This window comes from Sturnira hondurensis, unplaced genomic scaffold (assembly GCF_014824575.4).
Source record: "Sturnira hondurensis isolate 20B ecotype Veracruz unplaced genomic scaffold, ASM1482457v3 Scaffold0022305, whole genome shotgun sequence".
NCBI classification, from domain to species: domain Eukaryota; kingdom Metazoa; phylum Chordata; class Mammalia; order Chiroptera; family Phyllostomidae; genus Sturnira; species Sturnira hondurensis.
In genome coordinates, this window is record NW_028094936.1 from 1792918 (window position 1) to 1800586 (window position 7669).

Here is a 7669-nt window from a genome sequence, read left to right on the forward strand (position 1 = left end):
TGGAATTAGTACAAGTGGGATTTATCCCACGGATCCAAACAAAGATGATACAATATTCACAAATCAATAAACATAATATATCACATGAATGGAATAAAAGATAAAAATCACATGATCATATCAATAGCTGCTGAAACAGCATTCAATAAAATCCAGCACCCATTTATGCTAAAAACACTCAGCAAAGTGGGAATAGAATGATCATACCTCTACACAATAAAGGTTATATATTAAAAACCTACAGCCAATATCATACGCAATATGCCAAAGGTAAGAATGTTTCTCTTAAGATCAACAACAAGGCAAGAATGTCCAATTTCACTACTCTTACTCAACATCGTTCTGGAAGTCCTAGCCACAGTGATCAGATAAGAAAAATACATAAAAGGCATCCTAATTGGAAAGGAGGGAGTGAAGCTGTCATTCTTCACAGATGACATGATATTGTACATAGAATATTCTGTAGGCTTCACTAAAAAGGGTAGGTTTTTATATGGTCTAATAAATGAGTTCAGCAAAGTAGCACAATACGTAGTCAATATTCAGAAACCATTGGTATTTTTATACACCAATAATGAAATATCAGAAAGAGAAACTAAGAAAACAAGCATGTTTATTATTTCAACAACAAAAAAAGTAACTAGAAATAAATTTGATCAAAGAGACAAAAGATCTGTACTCAGAAAACTATAAGACATTGAAGAAAGAAATTGAGAAAGATACAAATAAGTGGAAGCATATGCCATTTCATGAATTGGAAGAATTAACATTAAAATATCTGTACTACCCAAAGCAATCTATATAGTAAGCACAATTCCTATTAAAATACCAATTTTAATTCCAATTAAAATTCCTATTAAATACCCAAAAATCGACCTTGGCTAATGTGGCTCAGAGGATTGCGTGCTGACTTGTGAACCAAAGAGTCACCAGTTTGACTCCCAATCAGGACACTCGTGTGGGTTATGGGAGGTGTGGGAGAGGCAACCACACATTGATGTTTCTTTTCCTTTTTTCTCCTTCCCTTCCTCTCTCTCTAAAAATAAATAGAATCAGAAAAGACCCCAAATTGTCTCAGAAATCTTGAGAAAGAAGAACAAAGTTGGAGTGATCACAATACCTGATATCAAATTATATAACATGGCCACTGTAATCAAAACAGTCTGGTACTAGCATAAGAACAGACAGTTAAATCAATGGAACAGAACAGAGAGTACAAAATAACCCCACATCATTATGGTCAATTAATATTTTACAAATGAGGCAACAGCATAGAATGGAGTAAAGATAACCTGTTTAATAAATGGTATTGGGAGAAGTGGACTGCTACATACAAAAAAATTAAATTAGGCCACCATCTTACTCCATTCACCAGAATTAACACAAAATGGATGAAAGACTTATATGTAAGTTGAGGCACCATAAAAATACTAGAGGAAAGCATAAGCAGTAAAATTTCAGATATATTGCATAGCAATATTTTTGCTGATATATTTCCTAGAACAAGGGATGAAAAAGAAAAAATAAATGGGACTACATCAAAATAAAAACCTTCTGCACAACTAAAGAAATCATCACTAAAATGAAAAGTTAACTAACTCTATGGGAAGACATATTTGCAAATAATACATCAGACAAGGGTATAATCTACAAAATATATAAAGAACTTATATGACTCAACACCAGGAAGAGACAATCGAACTTAAAAATGGGCCAAGGACCTGTACAGACACTTCTCCAGTGAGGATATACAGATGGCCTAGAGAGATATAAAAAAAATGCTCAACATAACTAGTCATCAGAGATGTGAAAATTAAAACCACAATGAGATATCACCACAACCTGCCAAAAGAGTTATTATTAGTACATCAAAAAACAACACGTGCTGATGAGGTTGTGGAGAGAAAAGGGAACCCTGATTGGTGGGAATGTAGACTGGTGAACCAACTATGGAAAACAGTGTGGAATTTCCTCAAAAAAAATAGAAATAGAACTGCCTTTTGACCCAGTGATTTCATTGCTGGTAATATAGCCTAAAAATCCTAAAACACGAATTCAAAAGAATATATGCAACTCTATGTTCATAGCAGCACTATTTACAATAGCCAAGATTTGGACACAGCCTAAGTGCCTATGAGTAGATGAGTAGATTTTTAAAAAGTGGTACATTTATACAATGAAATACTATGCAACATTTAAAAAAAAGGAATTCTTACCTTTTATGACAGCATAGATGGAACCAGAGACTATTTTTCTAAGTAAAATAATCCAGTTGGTAAAAGACAAGTACTATATGATCTCACTTATAAGTGGAATCTAATGAACAAAATCAATAAGCAAAGTAGAGCCAGAAGCATAGAAACAAAGAACAGACTGACAGCTTTAAGAGGGAAGTGGGAGTTGGGGACTGGTTGAAAGAAGGTGAGGGGATTACCAAAAGAACATATATGAATGACCCATTGGCATGGAGAATAGTGTGGGGATTGACTGTGGGGAGAGGGCTGGGTTGAGGGGGAAAATGGGGGACAACTGTAATAGCATAAACAATAAAATATTTAAATTTTTAACAAAATGACAAGAAAGAAATTTAAGAAATAGGTATTTATTAGAATAAGATATAAAGAAATATGATAAAATGGAAGAGTTATAATAGAAATGATTGATTCTCTCTGTATTTGTATATTTATTTTTCAAGTGAATGTACTTGTTCTAGTATTTATTGAAGGAAATATAGTAGATTATAATAATTAAGTACTGAATTCCTGGTACTTTTCACCTTCAAGTCATTTCTGTTCACAAATTATTTTGTTTATAGTTGTTTGATTGTTGCTGTCTCCTCTCTTCCCATCTCCCTCTCTTTCCTTCTCCCCTTGTTATAGAACCATGCCAATTGATGTTCTGAATGCTGTGGTGTTTGATATCCCACCACAAAGAACTGTGACTCCCAATGCAAAAGTTTGGTGTAAAAGGGAAGGAGTTCTTTATTTCAAGGTTATACAGATTTAGAACAATGGCAGATTTTCTGCAATTAAGCCCCACTCCCTTAAAAAAACACACACACAATCCTGACTTTCTCTGTTAAACCAGGACAGTTTCAGAATATACCACTCAGAGGTACCACCTTTCAGAAAAGCAGAAGTCTGCCACTCAGCATTCCTGGTCATAGTTCAGTTATAAGCATCTCTCAGGTCTCGGTGTCTCCAGGCAAGTCCCCTGCAGTTCTGCCAGCTCTGCCATAATCTCTTTCAGGCAGAATTCCTGACCTTATGGCAGACACAGTTTCTTCCTGGCTCTACCCCCTCTGACCTTCACCTTGCCCTAATTTAAATGTTTGGTTTGGAACTTCCTACGTGATCCCATATTCGTCCTTCCCATGGTACATTAGTGCCTGCCATCTTTGTCAGTTCCCCAGAATATTTTACTCTTTAAAGGCTGTGTCTTTAGTCTAGGCAAGAATCCTCAGTGGTACAAGGGCATCCAGGGTGGGCATCTGCCTCTGCCTGTCACTGTATGAGCTCCCCCTTTTTGGCTAAGTCATCAGTCACTGTAGTTCTGAGTCATGTACTCAATTGGCCTGGGCAGCAGCCCTCCTACCCTTCAGAAAGGCATAGCTATTAACTTTTCTTTGTTATGCAATGTATCTTAAATGCTCTAAATTCTGCTCTGCAGGCACCACTCCCCACCCCAATGCCTCCTGAAGGCAGAATTGTGGGGGTGTTTCCCTATTATCAGGGTAGCTATACTCTATACCCCTTTACATTCTCTCTCCCCCTCCACCTCCCTTCCCTCCTCTTAAAAAATCTCTAAAAGAAAAAAATAGATAAATGATGGGCCCTGCAATCAGGCATTGGCAGCCTTCCCATTGCCCTGGAGATGAGGTCTATCTTCCCTGGTTACCGCCACCCTATGACACCAGCCTGTCCCCGGTGAGCAGCTGCACAGCGGCTAGCAGCAGGGAAGACCTACAGCTTGTGCCTCAGCTCAGTACAGGTTATGGAAGTACCTACCTCCCAGCTGCTTCTGCACCTGTTGCTCCAGGCCCGGACCCTGACTCCAGATAGTGCCTATCCCGATGCACTCATGTTGGTAAATGTGGATGTGAAGCAAACAGGGGACCCGAACTCCCAGCTGGCTAAGGTGATGGTCAAGGTGGTCCTGGCACACTCTGGAGGCAGCTCCACATTCCACGCCACCTGCTTGCTTTTGGTCTTGGAGCTGGAGCTTGAGGCCTGGCGGGCACACTTCCTTGTGCAGGTGAAGGGAAAAAAATGAGGAGGAAAACAATCTGGAAGTATGAGAAAGCAAAATTATGGGTAAAAGTCAGAGATTCTACTCTGTTAAGCTGCTAGCTGCTCTTGATCACAGTACCAAGATTTCAGTCATTTTGGAAGTAGTCTATACCCATGTATTTCAGCCATATCCAACCCAGATCACTAAATCAGAGAAACAGTTTGTTGTGTTTGAGGGCAATGATTATTTCTACTCTTCCTATCCAACAAAGACACAAACTACATGTGAAGTTTGACTCTTGAAATGTAGAGAACTACAGCAAGTTTGGGACCCCCATGTGATCCTAGAATCTCTTGGATTATGGACATTCAGAGATGACCCTGCTTATAGTCAGGATACTTTTAAAAGTACATTATGAGAAACACTTTTCTTACTATTATCACCATGACCAAGTCATCAAGGTCTCTCACTGGGGTAATATTGTGGAAGAAAATGTGGACCTGAAGCAAATAGGGGCCATGCTTAAGGGGACTTTTTCATACTGCTGTTTCCAGAGACAACCAGAGAGTGGTATATCCTCTATTCATTCTTTAAGACCATACTTCCTGCTGCTGCTCAGGATATTTATTACCAGGATGAGATTGGTAATATTTCTATTAGCCACCTCTTTATTTTGGATGACTCCACAGAGATGGAAGTTTGGCCTCATTTTCTTCTTTTAGGAGGGTTAAAAGAGCCATTACATCACTGGCTACAACCTCTTAGGTTACGAGTACTTCTATAATTTGGGTGACCAGTATGCACTGAAGATGAGGTTTATTGACTGTGTGTTTGATCAATAAGTGGTAAATTCTGATTATAAAGGTCATCTTACTCAAATAAGCCAGAATCATCCAAGTTGACAGTCCCTATGAAATTACCCATTACCCAGATGAGCTGCCCTACACCTACCTGGATACATTTAACTGCTTCAAGGAAGAGAAGAGAGGCCCTGCCTCAGACAACACAAGGAACTTAGTTTCTGTTCCAAAACAACTGTTCCTTTACAAAAACCCTTAAATTCCATTTAACAAATAATTTCTCAGTTGTTGAAAATATCTACTTGTACTGGTTTAAAATCTTTTTGTATGGAACTTACAATACATAGCAATTATAATAAAATATATCCATTACAAAAAAGAAGATAGAGTAAACTGCTGCCAAAATAGGACAACTTACATGTATTAACAATACTAACACATCTAAAGGAGAAATAAACCATAGTATAGCAATAGTACAAAACTTCAATGCCATAATTTAGCAATTCACAGGTCACACAGACAGAAAAACCAAAAAAAAAAACCCTTTGAACTCAAACCATAATTTAAATCAAATGAAATTAAAAGATACATACAAAACACTCTATCCAACAGCAGCAAAATACACTTTATTCTCAAGCACATATGAAACAGCTTCAGGGCAGATCATATAATATACCACAAAATAAATCTTAGAAAATTTAAAAAGATTAAAATTATACCAAATATTTCTTTCAAACATACTATTATGAAACTAAAAGTCAGTAACAATGGAAAATATGGGATATTCACAAATGCATTTTAACAATGTTAGTACTTCCAATCCATAAGCTTGGAATCTGTTTCCATTTTCTAGCCAACCAGCATGTTAAAGAAGAGAAAATATATATATTGTTGTTTAGTTACAATTGTTCTGCCTTTTTGCTATTGCTCTCCCCTGCTCTATCCCCCTCCAATCCCATAGTCAATCCCCCCGATTGTCCATGCACATGAGTCCTCTATTAATAACCCATGGCTTAACCATTTTCCTTCTTTCCCCCATAACCCTCTTCCCTGCTCTCCTCTAGTCACTGCCACTTTGTTCTTTATTTCTGAGTCCCTGGTTCTATTTTACTCATTTGGTTGGGTTTTTTTTTCATTAGGTTACACTTATATGTGAAATCATACAAAATTTGTCTTTCACCCTGCCTTATTTCACTTAGCATAATGTTCTCCAGTTCCATCCATGGTGTCATAAAGGGTAGGAGTTCCTTCTTTTTTCTTCTGTGTAGTATTCCATTGCATACATGCACCAGTTTTTTGATCCACTCATTTACTGATGGTCACTTAGGCTGCTTCCAGCACTTGGCTATGGTAAATAACACTGCTATGGACATTGGGGTGCATAGGTTATTTCGAATGGGTGATTCAAGATTCTTAGGGTATATTGCCAGCAGTGGGATAACTAGATCAAAAGAAAGTTCCATACTGACAATTCCATACTGTTTTCTACAGTGGTTGTGCCACTCTGCATTCCTACCAGTGGAATGGCTAGATCAAAAGGCAGTTCTATACTTGGAAATTCCATACTGTTTTCTACAGTGGTTGTGCCACTCTGCATTCCTACCTACAGTGTACTAGGGTTCTCTTTTCTCCACAACCAAGTGCTACCATCACTTGTGGTTTATTGATGTATTAATGATGGCCATTTGGACCAGTGTGAAGTTGTATCTCATGATGGTTTTAATTTGCATCTCTCTAATGGCTACTGATGTTGAGCATTTTTTTTCACTTGTTTATGGGCCCTCTGATGTCTTCCTTGGAGAATTGTTTGTTAAGGTCCTTGCCCATTTGTAATTGGATTGCTTGCCTTCCTGGTGTGGATTCATGTGATTCTTTATATATTTTGGATATTAAACCCTTCTATGAAGTACCGGGGCAAATAGGTTTTGCTATGTTGTTGGTTCCCTTTCCATTTTGCTGATGTTTTCTTTAGCTATATAGAATCTTTTTTAGCTTGATGTAGTCTCATTTGTTTATTATCTCCTTTATATCCCTTGGGCTATGGGCCGTATTGGTGAAAATATTGCTGCATGGGATATCTGAACTTTTTCTGCCTGTTATCCTCCAGGACTTTTGTTGCACTGTGACTTATATTAAAGTCTTTTATCCATCTTGAGTTTATTTTTGTGTGTGGTGTAAATTAGGGATTGAGTTTCACTTTTTTTTTTGCATGTACTTGTCCAGACTTCCCAATACCATTTGTTGAAGAGGCTATTTTTTTCTCCACTTTCAGTTCCCGGCCCCTTTGTCAAATATTAACTGACCATATTGACATGGTTTTATTTCTGGGCTCTCTATTCTGCTCTTATGCTAGTACCAAACTGCTCTGATTACAATGTCTTTGTAATATAGTTTGCTATAAAATATTGTGATTCCTCCTATTTTATTCTTCTTTCTCAAAATTTCTGAGGCTTTTGGAGGTTGTTTATGTTTCTATTTACATTTTTGAAATATTTGTTGTATATCTGTAAAATATATCATTGGTATTTCAATAGGGATTATGTTGAATCTATCAATCACATGGGTAGAACAGACATTTAAATGATGTTAATTCTTCCAATCCATGAACATGGTATATGCTTCCATTTATTTGTCCTTCT

General features: G+C 37.3%; 1 pseudogene; it reads left to right on the forward strand.

Annotated features, from left to right (window-relative positions):
* Positions 1-3993: 3993 nt before the first annotated feature.
* LOC118979364 (dolichyl-diphosphooligosaccharide--protein glycosyltransferase subunit 1-like) lies at positions 3994-5289 on the forward strand (annotated as a pseudogene).
* Positions 5290-7669: the final 2380 nt, after the last annotated feature.